The following is a 22,978-nucleotide window of genomic DNA, read 5'->3' as shown; positions in this document are numbered from 1 at the left end:
TTAATACCCTTGAATAATCCCCATGGAAAGCTACATTAGTGTTAGGATTTTCTATGGTTCTCTTCAGCTGGGTATCAGTATGCCTATTGTCACAGTTCAGTGTATATTCCAAATATGAGAGTGTTCAGCTCAGGATAGAAGTGTCATTGTAAAGGAAAATCAGAGTGCTTTAGGGAAGACTTTGTTCAATAATCGCTGCTTCTGACTGCAATCTGTGAAATCGTTTTTTTTATAAACCTTGCAGAATAAAGCCAACCACAGATATTTCTCCTTTTTCTTCTGAGTTTTTTTTAGTACCTTTTCTTTTTTTAATCTTTGTTGCCCATATTCCACATACTAAAATTTGAAAGGTTTTTAGTAATTGTTCATGGAAGAATGAAAGAAGAATGATTTATAGAAGCCAGTTCCTCACTTGGATACATAAAATAAAAAGTAGTCATAAAAAAAGGACAGTAAGTATGAATAAATCCTATGTATGCAAATTTGGAATACCAATATCTAAATAATTCAACCATTGCTAAAGATGATAACATGGACAAGGCAGAGGTGTTTAATGCATTCTTTGGCTCTGTCTTCAACATGATTGATGTACTCAGGGGGTCTCAGTGCCCAGAGCTGGAGGGCCATGACTGTGAAAATGATTAACTCCCAGTTGAGCCTGAAATTGTGCGGGATCCTCTGCTCCAGCTGGGTCCCTACAAATCTATGGGGCCTGATGGGATTTATCCAAGGATCCTCAAGAATTCTCAAGCTGATGCCCTTTCAAAGGCTCTCTTGATGATTTTTTGGCAGTCTTGGGAATCCAGAGAGGTCCCAGCTGACTGGAAGCTGGCAAACCTTCTCCCTGTTTTTAAGGGCAAGAAGGAGGACCCCAGAAACTATAGGCCTTTAGTCTTATGTCATTGCCTGGTAAAGTTATGGGGAAGATGATTCTGTGAGGTTTTGAAAAACACCTGAAAAACAGCACAGTCATTAGTCACAGCCAGCATGTCTTCATGAGAGGAAAGTCATGCTTATCAAATCTGATTTCCTTTTACAATGAGATAACCCACCAAGTTGATCAAGGGAAGACAGTTGTAATCTTTTTCGATTTCAGTGCAAGCTTTGATACTGTCTCCCATATGATCCTACTGGGCATAATGTCCATCACATAGGTGGATAAACACATCAGGTGTTGGGTCAGCAGCTGGGTCAGGCACAAAGATTTACAGGGAATGGAGTGACATCAGACTGGGGACCTGTCACTAGTGGGGTTCCACAGGGCTCCATCCTTGGCCCTGTGCTCTTGAACATCTTCATAAACGACTTGGACTCAGGACTGGAAGGGACACTGAGCAAATTCACAGATGATACAAAGCTGGGAGGAGCTGTTGACTCCCTCGAGGGCAGGGAGGTCCTGCAGACAAACCTCAATGAATTAGAGGGCTGAGCACTCACCAACCATATGAAGTTCAGCAAGGAAAAGTGCTGGATTCTGTACCTGGGATGGGGAAACCCTGAATGTATGGACAGACTGGGGAATGAGATGCTGGAAAGCAGTGAAGCAGAAAGGGACCTGGGGGTTCTGGTCAGTGGAAAGTTGAACATGAGTCAGCAGCGCCCTGGCAGCCAGGAGGGCCAGCTGTGTCCTGGGGAGCATCAGGCACAGCATTGCCAGCTGGGCAAGGGAGGGGATTTTCCTGCTCTGCTCTGTAGTGGGGCAGCCTCACCCTGAATATTGTGTGCAGTTTTGGATGCCACAATATAAGAAAGACATTAGACTATTAGAAAGCATCCAGAGGAGAGCAACAAAGGTGGTGAGGGGCCTTGAGGGGAAGCTGTATGAGGAGCAACTGAGCTCACTTGCTTCATTCAGCCTGGAGAAGAGGATACTGAGGGGAAATCTCATTGCAGTCTACAAATTCCTTGTGAGGGGAAGAGGAGGGGCAGGCACAGATCTCTTCTCTGTAGTGACCAGTGACAGGATCCAAGGGAATGGCCTGAAGATGAATCAGGGAAGGTTCAGGCTGGATATTAGGGAAAGGTTCTTCCCCCAGGGGATGGCTGGGCACAGGAACAGGCTCCCAAGGGAAATGGTCACAGCATCAGCCTGACAGAGTTCAAGCAGCATTTGGACAATGTTCTCAGGCATATGGTGTGACTCTTGGGGATGGTCCTGCTCAAGGCCAGGAGTTGGACTTGATGATCCTCGTGGTTCCCTTCCAACTCAGGATGATTCTATGACCTTAAAGCTATGCTATAGTTACTGTATCACATGGTAAGGGTCAGATAAAAATATTGTTTTTCAGAATCTCTAAATTAGAATAGACAAGAAAGAGTAAAGACAAAAATAAGCATCATTTCTTCTTCGAACACACCAATAAACACTGCACATATCAGGACAATTTTACCATATTTGAGACCTCTATAGAATATGACTGTTAAAAACGTTAGGTTAACACTAAATCCATTCAAAGCTGAGGGAAAAACTCTGACTTTTCCTTTAATTATAATAGGAAAAGACTGCATGCACATATTTCTTTATTACTTATATACATTGAATGTTAGCCAATTAGCTTTGATCTTTAATGAATACTTCATTTTTTACTAATTTTATCAGAGAATTAAAACATTTCAAATAAAAAAAAATATACTAAAAAGTGCTTTAATATGGAATAGAAAAATATGCAAGACAAACACACTTCAGTTGTTTTGAGCCAGTAATCATTTTATACAGTCTCTCACACACAGCATGCTCTTCTCTTAAATGTTTTTCAACAGTTTACTGAATTATGTTCCAAGAGTTAGATACAGAATTAATGATTCTGGATACAGCTTAATGATGGAAAACACAATTCAGGTGGAATTTAGGCATCTTATTCCAAAGTTGTCATCTGTAAAAAGCAATCCAATGGCTTTAACTTGAAAACCAGCTTATACCTAAAACCACCCGAGATGCACAAAATTGACAGTCTGACAGAAAGATAATGTTCTGAGCATTTGTCTGAACAGTTCCAACATATAGCAAATCAGCAATTATTTCAGCAGAACTTAGAGAAGCCACTGCAACAGAGTAGTTTTGCTGTTAAATTCCTCACTAGAATTCTAAGAATTGCTTTACTAACTTGTCTGGAAGCTGAGCAACATGAAGTTTCAAACTTTTACTTTTTTTAAAGTATATTCAAGTAACTCAACCATATATATGTGTTCTTATGAACCTGGCAAAATGTCTTCATGTGTATGTGATGCATGCAATACAATTTTCCTGTTTGACCTGTCTGTATGAAAACAAAATTATCAGAAAACAAGCAAGAAGCAGTTTTGCTATCTTTTGTTTTGTGGAATAAGTCCAAAGAAACTCATAAAACAAATATTACGTTTCCCTTAATGTAATGTAACATAATGTAATGTAATGTAATGATGTGGATTTGAATTTGGCTTTAAATTTCTATTAACATGAAAACAACACATCAGCATTTGCTTTTCTCATGAGGTTTAAGTATAATTCTTGACCTCTTTCTTCTCTGTAACAAAAAATTTTCTTCTTTCCTTTTATGTATATTCTTTGCATCTGAGGAGGTGAAAGGTTGTTCCAACACAGTTCTTAAAGTATAGTCTGATGATTGATCCATTTAGACACCTTAGAAGCACTTTTTTGTTTGTCTAGTTTCCAAGAAAATGATAAAAAGGGTTTTATAATAAATTGTAGTCTTTCCATGCATCTCCAATCATTCATGTGGAAAAGTGTCCACAAGAAGAAAGTTGTCACAGTCTGTGTGTATCAAAAGGAAATAAGAAAAAACATTTGTAAAAAAGGCAGATTTATAAAATGCTGTAAAATTTAATAAAGATTACAAAAATATTTTAATTTTGTTTTTTAAACAGTATTCTTTTTGCCATACAGGAATGGTATATATAGATGATACATAAGCTATTCAATCTGCAAATCTACTTAGGGCTTATATGTAAATGTCTGTGCAAATTCTGAATATTCACCTTAGAGGTTTTTCACAAATCTCTCCATATTACAATGTATTGGTCAAACACATTTAACGGATATGTGTAAAGTAGAATGGAAAGCATGGACAAAACAGAATCTTCCAATACAAAACAATATTGCCTAAATTTTAGTGCATTGAAAGGTGATAACTCAAATAAAGTCTTAGGACTTGTGAACAATTTACATACTTTCTCCTCTTTCTTCATTTTCTTGTCAGCAATTTACAAAATTTTATTTTCATTGACCTTTTTTTTGAGAATTATGATACCATAAGAGATAAAATATTGTTTCCAAATAGATGCAAAAAGAGCCACAGCTATGACAGAGATGTTTTGACTACATCTTATATCCTTTTTATTTCAGACTTGGTTCTTTTTTATTCCAGATTTGAACTTTTTCAAGTCAAATTGCATTGATTTCATGATTCATATAATTCAGAACTGAAAGGTAATTTAATGAGACAACCCCTAGCTAGCATCAATCTGAGCATTTGCATCATGCTGTGATATGCCATAAGGAATGGTAAACTCAGCTCCCAAAAGCAGGATAGTCATTGGAGGGTGACACTGTGCCTGGACTAATCAGGTCTATTTCTCAACATGCTTAATTAAAATAGACATATTCCAAAAATTATGCAGATACACTGCTACATATGTAGAGGTGATATTTCTATAATGTACTCCACTGTACAGTGTAAGCATGATCTTCTTTTAATGTAGAGCTTGCATATTATTTGAGTACCTCAGCCTAAAACTTATTCACCTGCTGTGTGTCAACTTCAGAGTTACAGCAATTTGCAGCCCTAAATTGTCCATAGGGACTGGAGTACATATTCAAAAGTTGTTCCAGTTTTATAAATTTGAGTTATATCATTACCAATATAACAGGGATCTGAAAAGACTGCAATCCTGCATTCAAAAACCTCAATTAGGTGTTTTCAAAGTGTGTCTAACTCTCTAGCAGCAGGGAACACTTTCCCAAATAGAGTGAAATTCACATAGTTGTATACAGTATGTAGAAATGGCTTGCTATTGACTGGAGTGGCCTCAAACTACCTCTGGTTCTTCATCACTATGCCCTACTCACTTGCACAGCACAGTCAACAATCATGGTGTAATACAGTATACAAAATTATTATTCTGGCAACTTTCCGAAGGAAATTGTGATCTTTTGCAAAAAGTCTCATCCAAAGCAAGGTAGGAATCAGAAATAGTCTACACTGTGAATTCAATGTGATTTTGATGCTGACTAAACTGTATCTTAAGTAAAATACATGTAGTGAGTCCCTCACATGATGAGTAACAAACAGTGGTAGAACGCAAGCGTTTGTCATGTTCAATGCCTATGTACACCAATGATATCTTAAAGACAGAGAAGGCTAGAGCACTGCAAATAGTACTTGTTATTTTGATTTTCTTAAAAAGTGTAAAGAAAACCAAGCTAAATTAGCAAAACACCAATTTCACTATGAAATAAAAAACAAACTATTTGTTTTGGTTTAGTCAGGTCTCCTCTGAAAATTTTAATTTTCATAAGAAAACTCTAAACATTTTTTTTCTAGAGTTTCTGCTTTTTATTTTGGTTTGTTTCAGTTTTAGCTAACACTAAGCTATGAATTGACAATTTTAAACAGTTTTAGCAACAATTTTTTCCCTTTTGCCTTAAAATGGAAAGTGTGTTAGATTTTCAGCATTCACCTTAGAGTGGGAGGTGATCAGTTTATTTAGATCCTGATAGTTTATTTTGCTCTTAAGGATATAGATGAGGAACACTACAACAGTCTTTGAATAGACTTTTTTTGTTCTTAATGTGACTCTTCTCTCCAACAATTCAATCCCATAAGCATTTGCCTTATCTACCACACACATAAAGAACAATTTATTACTTCAAACATAATAACAAGTACAGAGGTGGTTCTTCCTGGAGAAGACTTTGGAGTGACCTAATTCCAGCCTTTCAACACCTGAAGGAAGCCCACAGGAATGATGCAAAGGGACTTTTTGCAAGAGCATGTAGTGACAGGACAAGGGGGAATGGATTCAAACTGCGAGTGGGTTTTAAGTTAGATATTAAAAAATATTCTTTATTGTGAGAGTGATGAGACCTTGGAACAAGTTGCCCAGAGAAGCTGTGGTTGCCATCACTGGATGTGTTTAAGGCAAGGCTAGATGGAACTCTGAACAATGTAGTTTAGTGAAAGGTGTCCCTGTCCATAGGAGGGCACTGGAACCAGATGAGTTTTAAGGTCTCTTCCCACCTAGGCCATTCCACGATTCTAGGAAAATCAAAGTAGTATTTGTAATAAATACTGTGCTTTTAATCCTAAAGTTCTCAGGGAGTGGGTCATGCATAATTTCAATTGCTGTCCAAACTCACATATCAATCTATTCTCTCAAGCATAAATTCACAAGAACTGCAATCTATACAAATATAAAAATCAATTTATTTACCTCTTTAATTTAAGATCTTAAATTGTATGACTATTTTTAGGAAAGTTTCACCACTTTGTGTAAGAGTCTTGAGCCACTTTCACATCAACAGATTTCATGCATCTGTATCATCATGTAAACAAACCTCTTATATGTGGCATCATAATCCTTTCTACAAAATGTAAGCATTTTTCCACTGTCCAAGTTATCTTTTATTATTCACTATTTATTATTTCACTACTGGTCTGTTACCCAAACTATTCCTTCAAAATAACAAATACCATTGAAAAGACCAAAACTAAATGGTTTGTGACCTAGCATACCTTCTAAAACATTATTAGATCTTTCAATTTAAAAGAGACAAAAAAACATTCTTATATTTTGTGGAGTTTAATAGCCATCAGACATACAAGCCTGATTCCCAATGTAAATTTAACCTGTACTAAGTCAGAGGAACAGCTGGAAATAAGTAGGGTGTTATAAGTCAAGCTCCAATAACTTGCCTTTGTTATCTTCTGTCATAAATAAAAAAACCCTTAGCCAGACTTAAAATATTTTTTTCGGTTCTACTGTTTAGTTGCAAGTCCAAATGCAAGTTTTGGAAACATGGAATACAGAGCTGAAAATTATCTTTACCTGAATTTATTTTTGGATGACATTTATAGTATCATTATTGCAAGTGTGGAATGACTCTCTTGTTTGAGATTTACATTTATGTATAAACCTGTGATAGGACAAATTACTGAACAAAAAATAATTCACTCTTATTTTCAATAGTTTTCATTCACTCTGAAATAAAAAGAAGATTAAGTAAATGCTATCAGACTAAAATTGACATTATGTGGTTCTATGGTACTATGTAAAATGCTTAACTTTATTTGGTAATTTATTTTAATATTACCATATTTATCTTGATTATGGTGTTTTTCCATTTTAACTGTGCCTTTTTCAACTTTTGTGAATGAGGATCATGATCTCTTTTGAACTAATGCAGACACAAATGTCAGTGATACATACAAATATTAATATTTTGTTAATTTGTTTTGTTTAGTTTCATTCAGTAGTACAACATAATTACAACTTTATGTTATGGCATTATTTACATATGACAATAAGTCAGCACTAGAGCTTTTATACTTAATTTTTATTGCTTCTAGATAATTATGAATTTCAGGAATTTCACTGATAATTTCTTTATATTTTCTAAAATGTTGCAATTGTTGTGTTCATTCTCTATAAAAAGTGCTTTTATAAAAAGCATGAAGAAGATTAGGGAATTTCAAGGGCACAAACAAGTTTCAAAATAGCCATGAAAACTAGTTTTAAACATGCATGGCTGTCACAACCCATTGGTAGGGGTAGTGATGCTCCTTTTAAATTCTTGTCAGGCTGAACAAAGACGCCAGACCACGTGTCAGGGAACTATTTTATTTTATTGTACAGTTGCCAAAACTGCAGTAACCAACCCACTGTTTAGACTGAAAAGGTGGTGGTTAACAAGCCCTTAAATTCTCAATAGATTTCCACAAGAGCGGAGGCTAACGAGCCCTTAATTTTGTACCGCATACTTCAGCAAGTTCTCAGCTCCAATGGAAAACTGCTGAAAAGGTGCTGGCTCACAAGCCACAACACAACTTTTCAAAGGTGCTGGCTCACAAGTCACAACACACTTTCACTAGCTCCCTCCTCTCAAAAGAAGCCTAAGTGAGGAGTATGGGGTAGAACACAATAGCAGTGCTTTGCCCAGGCAAAGATGAACAGATGTGACCAAAGAAGCTAAAATAAAGGCTAGAGTATCCATATTTATTGATCACCTGGCTGCATTTCTGTATTTATAATTCAGTTTGCAAGTGGCAGTGTGTAAATAAATCCTCCCTGTATTACTCAGTGACAATGTTCCCATGAATATTTTTTTCATTAATTGCCAAATCATATGTAGTCATTGTCTCAGGAAGCTTACTTTCAGGGTTCAAAGCAAATATCTAATGTGTTTTTGATAGTTACTCTGTAGTACAGGTACTCATGCTGAGTTTATTCTTGGACAACTTGAGTAATGGATGAGTCCTTCACCTGACAATCTCTAGAGTAACATGGTCCAAAAACCTGTGCTGAAACAGTTTAGAACTCTGCAATACTTTTATTTATTTCCTTAAGTGGCAAGACATTAGCCAAACTTAGAAAAATTGTAACAATTTATCATAGCAAGATAATAAAGGTGTTAATAATTTTTTGTTTGGAACAAATAATGTATTCTACCTATGTAATAAGTCTTTCCTCCAAAGAGATTATTTAATCAAATATATTCATTATTAAATTTTATTATTGTATTTTTACCAGTTGTAAGTATTGGCCTGCAACTTGCTTTCAAAGTGGGTTTCCTGCACAAAATCTAAAATCCATAGTTCAAAGATTATTGAGTGGCTTATATTGAGAAATACACTGCAAAGCATGCTTCTGCTTTCTGATGACGGAAATGTTTTAATAACTGAACTTGCAATTGTTGAGTCAAAGCTCATTTTCTGATCATATTCTTAAATATTTTCAGTTTTGGTACTCTGCTTATTACATACAAACTCTCAGGATATTTCAGGGTGCACACAGCCAACTTTTAAAAATGCCAGCAGCATTTTTCTTTTTCACCTTCTCCACATGAGCAAAGGCCTTATGCAGGAGAAAGAAGAAAGAACTTATTGCTGGGAATAGAATTCCCAGAGGCAGAGATATAGTCTCTAGCAAGAGGATGAGGAAACTGTAGTTTGGAAGTCTTTTTTCTTGTGATGTATTTGAGAATGCAAAGAGAGTCTGCCCCAAATGAACGTCAAAAATTGTTTAAAGTGTTTTAAAGAATAATCTATTAAGAGAACTGATTTGCACTCCCTTGACTGCTTGATATACATCCACTGCAAAAAGTCAATAACCAGGAGAGAGAGGAGAAAACTTTATTTGACTCAGTAATATCTGAAATTAACTCCTATATTTACATTCATTACAGAATCACAGAATGAGTTAGGTTGGAAGGGGTCGCAGTGGGTCATCTGGTCCAACCTCCCTGCACTAGAAGGGTCATCTTAGAGCGCATTGCACAGAATTGCATCCAGACAGTTCTTGAATATTTCCAGTAAAGGAGATTCCACAGCTTCTCTGGGCAGTCTGTTCCAGTGCCCAGTCACCCACATAGTAAAGTTACAATTTTATACTTTTAGCTATGTGGCTAATGTGAAGCAGTAGAATAAATTTCATTTATTCAATAGTCCTATGCGTGCAGTTCAATATGGCATTCAAATCCTAACTTATATGTGCAGAATTGAAGGTCTAGCAGTCCAAAAATGAAGAGCTTTTCAAAATCATGGTATACCTGAACATTACTTTTTTTGCTACTGTTGCATTAAGAGTACAAAATTTGGCAGATAATAAACGGCCTTCCATGTGGTCCTCAGAAGTCAGAGGGTCTGGGAGCAGTTGGGTGTCACCTCTGATAATAACAAATTTGACACTCTAAGTCTGATCATGTTCAATAGGAATTCCAAACCACAGATCCCCAAACAGTGTGGTTTATCGGAGCAAAAGAAACACAGATTCAGTATTGTTGTTGATTAATACATTTATAGTGTTAGTGCTAAAAATATATAAAAAAGAAATAATTGGTAATTCATTAAGCTTAACTTTACCATGAATTACAATTGCTTTCAGTCAGGCATTTAATGCAGGTATTCTGATGTATTTGGAGGCACAAATATTACTGAAGAGGCATCTCTGCTTTGGGGAGGAGAAAGGAGAAAGCCCATCAATTGTCTATAAGGTGGGGTTGTATCCTAATCTTCTAAGATGAAAGATTTCAAATGCTAAATTTATATTCAAATATCCTACTGCTTCTGTCGTATATGGGAGAGGGCCAGCCACCTTACATGATATTGAAAGCTTTGATTACAAAGGCTGTGGCTCTTGTGCAAGGGTGGAACAGAGCCATGACACGTGAGTTTTCCTCTTCCACCCCAATCTGAGACAGTTATCCAGCATGATAACCTGTCACCCCCATGAGCACCCTATTGCACCTGAGTTTTAATTTTTCTCATGGAGTTCCTTTTACCACATATATAATAGTTTTAAGCCTCATCCCTACACTACCATCCCATTGGAATCCATCTATACCTTTTTCAGTGGTCTTAATAATCTATAAAATCTCACCATGCAGTCATCTATTTTAGGAACTAGTTTTGGTTTTCTGTTGTTTAGGCACATCACTGTAGGAGAAAAGGATTGTATTTTAACAAATGGGGTTGGGAGGAAGAGAGGTAAAAAATAATTTTCTTTTATTATTTTTTATAATAAAAAAAATTAAAGGCCATATTTTTCTTCAACTTTTAAAGAATCAGCTGAAGCAGAAACATTAGTTTAATTCTGGTTTGGAGAGGTAGTCTGTCTTTTTTGGGTTAATATTTCAAGCTATGCTTTTATGAACACCTTGCACTGTGTTCTGTGCATTTCTTCTGTTCCCTTGTGTTTTGGCGTTAGGCCAATGAACCAAATTATGCTATAGCAGGCACATTGCATGCTTGTGGCTCAATACCATTTTGGGACAATCTTGAAGAGCTTAAAGGGTCTCTTAGACTGCAGAATGAATATGATATAATGTGAGTCTTGCAATATACAGGATGGAAGGTAAAAATAAAGGGAGCAGTACCACTTAGAGTTCACAGAATTGTGCAAGTTTTCCTTTATTTGAGTGGAGAATACAGATAACCTATATTCATATATGTGTTCTGCAAAAAACATCATGGCACATTCTAATTCCCGTTCATCCATTCACATGTTCATTTATTCGATACATCTGTAAATATCTTCTTATTCATTAATTTGCTTTCTGGTTATCAACTATAACCTCACCACTTCATTATCTCCAGTATCTCTGTGTTGAGATCAGAGGTGACTGATATTCCCAGTCAAAATATCATAAAGGTCAGGCCTTATGGCTGAGAAACTAAAAAAGTTATCTTAAATAATCCAGCCAGGACATAACATCTAAAAAGAACTCAAAATTTACTGAAGAACCTTTAACTGTTGCTTTAATCAAGTCATATAACTCCTGTTTAACATCAGTTCATATTGCTTTAATGAAGGATCAGCCTTCATTTCCATTACAATTACTGTATTCAAACACCTCTTTTTTTTTTTTCTAATTACTTCAGCTTCCTTTTTTATAGTTGTCACACATATCATTACTACTAATTGACAAGGCTACTCTGTTTAAATTTTAAAGATACAGAGGAAAACAAACATGCTTCTATTACTTCTATGCTGGATTCTAGATAAAAATTTCTATTTTCAAAAATTAATATTTTTAATCTGTTAAGGCTTAGTGACTTTTTGTATATCATAATAAAAAAAATATACTGGATATCCATTCATGAAATTCCCTTATGCAACTTCTCCATTTGTGAAAGCTCTGTTATTTGATTTTCTTCTTCCACAATTCTAGGTTTTTTTGTTTATTTATCAAGGTAATTTCTTCATCCTAATCAGCTCTTTTAGGCAGTATTCACATATCTTAAAATCACTAAAAGTGAATAAGAAAACTCAGACAACTAAAATTAGGTATTTGCAAAGGGTGAACTCAGGCCTAATGCAGATAGCCTGGACAGGTTCCTGTATCCTACTTTAGTCACTTTCAAATCAGGCAATCATTAATTAGTTCTGAAACGAACTTCTGCTTGTGGCTGCATGTTGGGTCTTAAATATACTGTCTGTAGGCTGAGAAACAATTACATTTCTTCTGTCAATTTCAGATTGTTCACAAGAGCTGTTAAGTGTCTTTCAGTAACTCCTAATTTTTATCAGGAACTGTAGATAGTCTGCATTAAGCAAGTGAGAATATGATGAACAGAGATATTCATATCTTATTTTCCAAACAGATCTTGTCTTAAACATACTGCAACAGGGGAAAAAAAAGAAAAAAAAACACCATTATTTTAAGATATGTTAACATACATTCTACTTTTTTGTTTGTGTCAAATTCATGTTAAGATTGTAATACAAAGATTTCATTGTATTAGTCATGCTTATACTTAAAAATGTAGGCTTCCAAATTTCAGGTTATCTAAAACCAAGCATATGCAACAAATCCAAATATGAAACAAATGTTTTGAAAGGCAATTCTTCATTGTATACTTGGATTATATCACACCACAAGGCAGATCTACTGGTGTAAGTACAATTTAGCTGCAATGCATATTTTGTTTGGATCACAGTATTTAGTAAAAAACATATTTTCACATTTGTTTGGTTACAAAACACCAACATGGTAGACAATATGCAATTCAATGAATGGTGAATATGCATTATATGGGTTTGACTGACCAAGATAACTTTAGGGACATTTATCAGAATAACCGGGCTCAGAGGTAAAAGTCAGCTTCCTAAAGTAATTTGCATTTCCTTTAAAATATAAATATTCTTTTTTATAATTAGTTTTTAAATAATGTCCAAAAAGAGGGATTTTTTTTTCTTTTTTCTTCTAGAAAACAAGGTGAGAGAGCCTCTTATAGATCTTTATTGCATCCAGGCAGTTTTTCTTTAATCACTGCTAGCATTCTATATATTTATCAATTATATACATGTTTTTCTCGATACTTTCCTGCATGTAAATGTAGGAAAAGATGTATGACATGAGAGCATAGTTTTAAAACTGAATTTAAGGTCCACTTGCTATGGAACTTGGCTGTTATTTACAGAAGCTGTCAGTCTGAATGTAATTGGAAAAATCTCTCCACAAAGACATAATAATTCAATATGTGGTTAAGTTACACATTTAATATGATTTTTCCAAGTTTTAGCTTTAAAGATGATATATACAGTAGGTGAAACATATTCAAAGTATAGCTCAACAAGGAATTTTTTTTTTCGTATTTTTCCTTATAGTAGATTGTGTTCTTCTCTGTTGACAGAATATTAGCATTTGTCTGAAAATATTCCGTATTTAATGGAAAATATATCAAATGTGAAAATTAATATACTTCCATTTGACAGGTATATTGCAATTTTTCAGGGGAAGAGCTCAATAAAAAAGGGAAGAAAGTGTTTATTCCCTATTAAATCGGAAACAGGACAGCTTAAGAGATCAGGAAAACTGCCTAAGACATTCAATTCGAGAAGTATTTTGGGAACTTCTTTTATAGTGATCATGAAACACCAAGTGCAATGTCATCTCTGCTACATTAAGCATAAATAAAGAAAAAAAAAGAGAACATTAAAAAAGCATCTCTTCACCTTAATAGGTGTTTGGTTCCTTATGTTGAGACGTGTGTAGAGGTTTTGCAGAACATCTGAAACAAACAGTATTTGCCTGTGAGTAGCATCAATCTGCCATGTAGTGATTTGCATTACATAGCATCAAAAGTCAGGTGGACAAACACGGCAGAGGAAACCCATCCAAGAGCTTCAAATATGAAGAAAATGCTTCTGTCTCAAAAAGTATTTCTGCCCTAAATATTTTGAGAGGAGGAAGAGCCCTAGGAGATTATTGTGTGGCTGCTGCTCCTTGTTAGACATTTGCTTTTGGCTATTGCTAGAGTCATCATAAATGTACCTTTCTCTAGATTAACCTTTCGCCTGACATTGTACAGCTTTTCTTCTGTTTTTACTTTCCTCATTATTCATGCTATGTTTGCTGAAAAGGTGAGAAAAATATAGTCTGTATTTAAACAAAAGCTTTAGGTAGAAGAAAAACAAAGGTGAAAAGGCAAGAGAAAAGTGCTAAATCTGTGTTTTTAGGCCCTTAAAGAGTAAGACAAATCCTGATGACGTTTTACTCTTTATTCCATACTGATTAGAAATCAAATGTACCTTTCAATTACTTTTGGAGTAATTTAGGTAAAAATACAAGGATATTTTCATCCACAGTGGAAAAAAATAAAAGCAAACCAAAATGTAACTTTAAGAGAGAGGAATTTTTTTTTCTTTCTGTAAACGCTATTTTTTTCCTTGTAACACAGAACAAGAATTCATATTGCACACGGTCAAAATTTTTTCCTTAAGAAACACACAGTATCTCAGCAACAGCACATGTACTCTGGATTGTTACAGCCACTTTCTCTCTTCTCCACCTTACATTTTTCTCTTAGAGTAAATAAGCTTTCAGGACACCATGAAGTGCTCTTTTTGACATTTCTGTAGCTCTTTTGTTTCCATTTTCATCCCAGGAGATTTTGAGGTTCCTAATAGAAAAATTGGCATTTTCAACTTGAAAAGATAAGTTTATCTCCCTAACGGTGTTCCGTCGAGTATATCAACAAGTCAGTTATTTTACGAAAGTGAGAGTACCACAGCCAAATAATTCCTATACATTAAAAATCTGTTTTAAAACTGATTCTTCAATTATTTTGTAAATGATTTTGGAAATTATATCTTTATGAATGTCTTCATTAATATTTCGTATGAAGAGGAAAATACTAAATAGCAAAAGAGCCACATGCTTTTATAAAAATACTTAGATTTTGGGATCACTAAAAATATTTGAGAATTAAGAAAAACCTTTCTTTTACAGCCAAGCAATGATAGGTTTTCCCTTTAAAAATATGTTTTTCAAATTTATTGGGAGAGACGGTTTTATATCATTCCTTAGACATTTTAGTGATTTTTTTTCTCTCAATCTCTGTTTCCAGATTTTCTGCAACATCTTCTCAAAATGAGTTGAAGTCAGAATACAAAAACCAGAATAATCTGATCTATTACCAGTTTTAATATTTAAAATTTATGGACAAAATTATAAGAGAAAAATTAAACCACTTTAATTTTCTCAGTGTTTTACTCATTTGAATGGACTTTCACTGACATTTGTAATGTTGAATATCTCAAATAAAAGATGAAAAATGTGAATAATGCAAACACAGTAAAAAAAATTGAAAATATAGATTTAAGAAATCACTTCATACATCAATGAACATAGAAAACCACAGAATTATTTAGTATTTATATATTTCTATCCAAGATTACCAATTTTTAAAGGCATGGCATCCCTTCTTTGCTACTTTTCCATGTGTCTGTTAAAAAAATCAACAATGTAGCATATTTTTTTGGTCTGGAGGATGATGTGCAACAAAACGGCTAGCTCAGGGCTAGATAAGATGTTTGGCAAATTTTGTATTTTGTTCTTATTATATTTTTATTCTCATAACAACCTAAGTAATAAACAGTAGGCGTATTCCCTAAAGAAGGACAGAGAAGACCCTGTGACACAAACAGACAAATATAAATCAGCCATCAATGTTATAAATAATTGGCATAGGATAGTGTAGCATAGCAATGCTTAGTACAGTGCAGTATAGTGCATTACTGTGCGGTACTACATTGAGTTCTGATTCACATATAACATCTAATAAAATTATAGGGATTTCAAACACAAAAAAAAAAAATCACAGGAGTTTTCTGACCATCCCTGTTAAAAAAAGTCTAAACTGGATAGTAGTGCCAAAATATTTTAAAGCCACAATGCCTAAATTAATAGGAACAAATTTTGTCTGCTTTGAGGTTATCCTAGTTTTCACTAATGGCTAGCAAAAAAGTGAGAGACATGTTTTACATTTTAAAAGCATAGAATCAAATATAATTTATCTGAAACTGAAATCTGTGGAGTCAAATGTGACATTAGTTGTCTCTTAGAGAGAAAGGACTTGAAACATCAGATATGATTACAAAGTGCCATCATTTTAAAAAGAAACACTAATTTTTTGTGCTTAAAAATATGGAGTTCCAGGAGACAAAGAATGATGAGCTGTTAACTATAACTACATTCTATATTTTTCACCACAGATACATTTAAATATCAGCAGGCTTCTGGCACAAACAGAAAATACTTTCATTTAGTTGACTCAAAGACATTTTCCTTCCTTCCTTAAGGTCATCATATTGATTCTGGCAAAATACTGTAAATATTAAATCCTCCAGTCAATAAGCTTAATACTGACCTAAAAAAGTCAATATATGCTTACTAGTTGCAAAACAGTAACAGAACATAGCTTGGCATACTCTCTTCTCTATAATACTCTGTGCTTAAATTAGGAACAGTGGTTTTATGTTTTAAAGGAGTGGAAATGTTCTCCCCTGGAAAAAATGGTGGTAACATTTTTAAACCATTGAAATTTTCAGCATCTTCTGTTGCTGTTCCAGAAGTATTGAAAATAAAATGAGATTAACGATAAAAAAATATTGTTTAAAAAAATATCTTTTCAAGAAGTGGTCACAGAAAAAATTTACAAAAATTTAATGGGCCAGACTTAAGGCAAGAAAAACCACTCAAATCTGAAACAAAATACTTTAATCTTATTGAAGATATAAACCTCATGCTGAGGATAATATATATGGTAATTATCACCAATTACATAATGCATTTGTCAATGCACAAGTGTCAGCAATCTAGTGTTGTTAACAATAGTAATTGATATAACCCTTGGGCTATATGTTCTCAGAGAGACCTGTGCTGCAGAGCTGCGGAATGGTTGAGGTAGGAAGATTCCTGCAGAGGTCATCCAGTCCAATCATATTGCTTAATGTAAGAAAATCTAGAACAGGTTCCTCAGGATCATGTAATTGGGTTTTGAATATCTCTGAGAATGAAGCCTCAACAGTTGCTCTGGGCAGTTTTTAGCATATTTTATCATCCTCAGAGTTCAGGGGTTTTTCTGTTTGTTTTTTTTTTTTTTTTTTTAATTTTGTTTGAATGGTGGTTTAGGTTTTGATTCAATCTGATTGTTCAGTTTTGAAAATTTTAAATGCAAATCCCTGTCTTTCAACAGAAATTAAAAAAAAAATACAAACAACACCATGTCCATTTCTTCTTTCTCTGTCACTGGGCCACACTTGTGAAGAGGATTTGTCTTCCTTGCACCTTTCCATCAAATATTTATACATTTTTATAAGACATCTCTGATTTCTCTTCTCCTGGTTGAACAGTCCCAGGTCTCTGAGCATTTCCTCATATTTCAGATGCTTCAGTCGTTAAGAGTTTCTATGGACTGTGGTCTCTTGCTGTACTTTCTGCTCTGTACGTCCATTTGTCTCCTGTACTGAGCAGCCCAGAAATGGACTCAGCACTCCATACATATTTTCCTAGATCACCTCTGTCCACCATCTTCGTGATGCAACTGTAGGCTAGTGAGGGGGTTTTTTGCCACAAGGATATATTGTTAGCCCCAGGTTCAGCTCATTGTCCATCCAAACTGCAAGTTTTTTCTGCAATACATTGGTCTCTAGACTCTCCTGGAGCATGGACTTGTCAAATCCCAGGTGCAGGATTTGACATTTCCCTTTGATGAATTTGATGAGTTTCATGTTACGCTAGGAGCAGCTGTAGTAAAAATCCCAGGACATTTAAGGCTTATTTTACAAAATTCTAAAGTCATTTTCTCACCAAAATATTTTGAAACATCCTGGGGTAATGTCCATTCTTTTTATGCTAGCCAAAGTATGATAATCTTTATTTACTTTCATACAGATAAAGATGGCATAAACATTAACTGGAAAGCACCATGATTTCTTACAGGATTTTTATTGTTGTTTTTACAATCAAAAGTTACAGTAGAATCAATTTGAACTCCGAAGGCTGAAATGAGAAACAATTTTACATCTATATGTAAAATCACTAATTCAAATATTTATTATGGTATTCATTAGCATTTATATTAGAAGTTATTAATCTTTTAAAAGGAGTTATGGTTTGGACTTTGTTTTGTTTTAGTTGTTACAGATACAGAATTTACCGCATCCTTAGCATTCATGAGGATTTTAAGTGCCAAACCTGAGTTTTCCCTTCTCATAGGAAGATAAAATAATCCTTGCCACAGAAACATTCTAACCAATTAATTAATTTTACGTTCATGACACTTGTTCTGAAAGCAAATAATGTTTCCTTTTTTTTTTTTCTTCCTTGTTTACAGACTTTGACGGGTGAATCTAAACCTTCCTGAATAAATACAGACAGTTTCAGGAGTGTTTCTTTTCTGTTCTGCTTCCGTTACAACATAGAAAAATAGAATTCCTGATTAGATATTTCAATGGTATATGTAGTTCCTTCCCCCACCATAAGGTAAATTCAAAGTACAGATACTTGACAATCCAGATAATTCCTGCAGTACAATATAATGCTCACAGTTAGCTTTTCATTCGTAGTTTGTGAGAAGAATTTATGCAGCAAGCACATTTTGAATTATGCACCTAATGACACTTCTGCACTTGTGAAAATCTAACTAAAAAGGAGTTTTACATAAAGGAGAACTGCCTGTGCTTCTGTTTATTGGCAGTGAATAATAAAATCATAATCAAACAGCAGTAACAACCTGGCAGGATGTTATTTTAGAATGTATGTGTGGAAACAGAATGATTTCTTTTCCTTTTTCAGGTCTTCACAGTACTATCATACTTATTTTCATTATTGAATTTGGCCTTTTTCCATTGCTGGCTCCTACTCCTTGACAGCATAAGATTTCCCAGAAAGCTTAGTCTGTTAACAGAAAACCTCATCAGCTGCTTACTGATCTTACAGAGCTCAAATTTCAGTTTTTAAGTATGGCATGCAAAAAGCTTGCTTGCTGCAAAAAGCTCTCAAGGCTCTATAGATGACTCTGTAATTATTTGCCGTAGAAGTCATAGTGATGACTTAATTTTTCCTCTCTTTTTACTTCTGTGGTCCTGTTTCATAGAAGAACAATTCAAATGTTCATTTCTATGAACATTTATTATAGAATATATGAGTATGTTGGTATGTAAGTTATTATAGTTTCTTTTCAAGTAAATATTAAAGTGACAATCAACTAAAAGAAGTTTTGAAGTAAGGTAGTAAGCTTTTTATAAAATAGAGATTTGAAAAAAGTATGTTTCTCATAAATAACGATTAAAACATAGTAACAATAGTCTCATTGAAGAAATAGGATGGAAATGATATAAGTAACAAATAACATTATATGTAGCAAAGAATGTTAGCATAGGCTGAAGTGGTATTTTTTATGAACTTAAGTTTCAAGAGAGGTGATTAATTTACTCTAAGACTGAATATTTTAAACACAAAGTACAGACTACATTATGCTGAACTTCCTCAGGTATCCCCTAACACTGCTTGTCTTTTGAATTCAATGTGCCCATTCTGCATGCAATTACATAGACATAATTAAAAAATGTGGGTTTTTTTTGTTTCTATATGTGTTGGTTAACTTCTAGGGATCTACCTAATAACATATGGCATATCCAGATCTTCCAAAATCACAGTGAAAAAATGAAATATAGTACCTAGCACAATTTATTCATTCTATGCAAATATTATTTGTTTTAAAGACATCAACAACCATAACACTTTCACGATGTTTTTTAATTGTTTGCAGTGCATTAAATGAACATACCATCATTTCATACTAAATTATGGTATGCACACTAAGGATTTCATTTTACTTTATTTATTGACAAGGAAGAAAACAGACAAGTACTAATGAACAAGAAATAATAGAAGCCCATGTCAGATAAGCTGGAAAAATTGGTCACCGAAACATTGGTCTTAGTTTTCCAAGTAATCCAAAACATTTTTCAAAAGAGTTATTATTTTGTTCTTTACTGTCATGCAAAATTGAACTTGACTTTAAATGGCTATGAGAAGAAAAAATATACAGTTAATTTTTCCAACTTCATTCAGTCAAGTGTCTTATATTTTTTGTGATCTGAAATAGAAGAGGCAGATGTATATCACATCTTAGCTCCCATGCATTTTAAATGTGCATTTTAAATATGGCTTGAAATAACCATGTTTGGTTATTTGTGCTTAGTAGATAAACTATGGATACGTGTTTAGTAGAAAAACCAGAAAGTGACTCAACTTCTACATTTTCAATTCTGTCCTAAAACCATGACTTAACCTTCTTCAGCTACAAATGGATCTGCAGCACCTGTGTTTAACAGCAGTAACAGAACCACAGGCAATGGGCACAAACTGAAACAGGGGAGATTCCTTCTAAATGAAACGAAGCAATTTTTTTTATTATGAATGTTACCAAACACAGTCACAGCTTGACCATAAGCTCCTTGGAGATACTCAAAGGATGCCTGGACATGCTGCTGTAATCCACTCCAGGTGTCCCTGCCTGAGCAGGTATGTTGGACCAGCTGACCTCCAGAGGTCCCTTCAAACAGCAGTCATTTTGTGTTTTTGTGATCCTGTGATTCTGTAACTTCAGGAGAGTCACAGGAGTAAACTTGCTCTTCTTGGTCATCAGAATGGACACTGTGATCTTGATATTTTAATTCTAAAAAAATTAAATTACTTGCGTGCTTTTCAGTCATAAGAATATATCTGCATTAGAACGCACTTGCAAATTACTGTAGGACATGCTAGAGTATGAAATCATCATAGAGGAACTGTTCTGTGCTAATTGCCCATGCTATTTTATCATATATTTGAGATACCTTATTATATTTCACTGAGCAATCTAACTTGAATATGTCTTAGACTTAAACTAGTTGTATGGGTACATAGAGCTAATGGGCTAAAATGAATTAACTTGTTAGACTAGACAACTTAATTGCTTGTATATAACCAGTTTGTGGGTCCTAAAAAGACCTTCTGAAAAATGAAGTCAGGAACATGAATAATAAATTTATTCAGACAGAACTGGCTAAGACTGTTTGCAATGCATTTTGTAATACATATAGACTTACATTTTTACTCCATAAGTGTATATATACTCCAAGGGAACATTAAAATAAGAGACAATCCCACTGAAGAGTTAGATCATTTGAAGATAAAAGCCAAAACCCACAGAGGCAGACAGGTGCCTGAGGGCATGACTACACATGAGCACAGAGTCAGCTGGCCAAATGTACAAGTCGTTTTGATATTGAGGTTATGTTTGCATATTTGCATAGCAATATGCTAAAATTCATCTGTCCTTATGAGCAGAGGGCACAGAAATAAAACTTTGTAATACTGGAAAATGCTATGTCTACATTATTCTGAAGCTATTTGGACCTACTAAGAAATGTATTTCACAGGATGAGGAAGATCAAAATAAAGGAAATTTACTGTTTCAGATATATCTTGCTGTATTAGCTTATAACACTAACTGAAAAATGAAAGGGAATTCCAGAACAGAGTATTAAATTTAGAGCATTCTCATGCATGATAAAATACAGTACAGGAGCTAGGCTACATAATTGTAAACTTTTAGCAAAATCTGATAGAATGTCTGAAAGATAGTATGTCTTTAGCAAATATTTTTAAAATATCATTAAGACAAGGGTCTCAGAGATTCCAACAGTGGCTGTACTGTAACTAAAATATATTAAGGTTGGAATTTTCAAGAGAGAAAAAATTAAAGTAATATCCCAATTTAATCTAATATCCCAATTCCAAGGCAGCTGATATTTACCTCAATGGAGCTTTTCAAGAATTTCCAAGTTAATTGTTATAGTTTGATTTGAGCCTCATGTATTGATTTAAAAGACTCACATAGAAATTGCATAGGATTCAGGACATGTTATGTGTTCATATTGAGGTGTTACACGTTCGCACAGGTATCTGCAAAATAAAAGTTCAGATAAAACTTCCCAATTTCTTAGATGATAATAAAGATTAATTTTGAATTAGCAGTATAATATACAGTATACAAAACCAGATTTTTTTATTTGTAGAAATAAATATGACTTTCCTGATCTGTTAGTATCTGTTCTACAGTGACTTCCAAATGCAAAAACTAGAGTACCCAGAACACTTTTACAGATGTTACTTGTGAAGATCTTATGATGTAAATAAGAATCACTAAGTAGCAAGTCTCAAGCTAGGTACAGGTTTACCTCTTCTGCTAGTGGCTACTACTGATTCTCTTACTAAGATCTCTTTAATTTAATTTTCCTAATTATTATTGCTTTAGGTCACTTTTTTCTGCAGTACTTTGATTTCTGACAGGACTTCAAGGCAAGATGTATAATTTGCCTGAAATTACACTAAGAAAGAAGAATTTCTGATAAATAATGAGTTTTCACAGGATATTATTATACCATCACTGAAGAATCACCTCTGTGTACTTGGAAGTATATTTGATCAGACATTATACTTGCATATGCTGGAGATTTTTGGAAGCAGGTTTTTGGCAACCAGGTTTTAAGTATTCTTCATAACACTGAAAATTTTACTCCATAAAGGTGAAAGTCCTGCTTTCAATGATCCCTTGTGGGGATCTTAGACATATGTACTTATATTCTAGCTGTCTACATAGTGGAGAGCTTTATTTTATTGACCCAAATTTGGCTATCATACTTCAAAGTCTTCAATTCTTTTATACAGCAAGAAACTTTTTTATAGAGTATGACAAAAAAAAAAAAAACAAGAAAAGTGATAGAATAAAATGGAAGTAGAATCACTGAGGCTTAAATTCATAGAGAATGGAATAGAAAATGGGTTTGTTCTGACTTTCCATCAGGAACAATTAATCTAGCAGACCCATAGTTAATCTGCAAGGAGACAACAGGAACAGTGTAACTAAGTGATGCACTGGATCAGTTTCAAAAATTATACTCAGTCTAATAGCAGGGAGCAAATTAT

The sequence above is a fragment of the Lichenostomus cassidix genome, chromosome 4, assembly GCF_008360975.1.
Source record: "Lichenostomus cassidix isolate B80296 chromosome 4, HeHo_3.0, whole genome shotgun sequence".
Taxonomy (NCBI): domain Eukaryota; kingdom Metazoa; phylum Chordata; class Aves; order Passeriformes; family Meliphagidae; genus Lichenostomus; species Lichenostomus cassidix.
Note: the sequence above shows the minus strand (reverse complement) of the source record.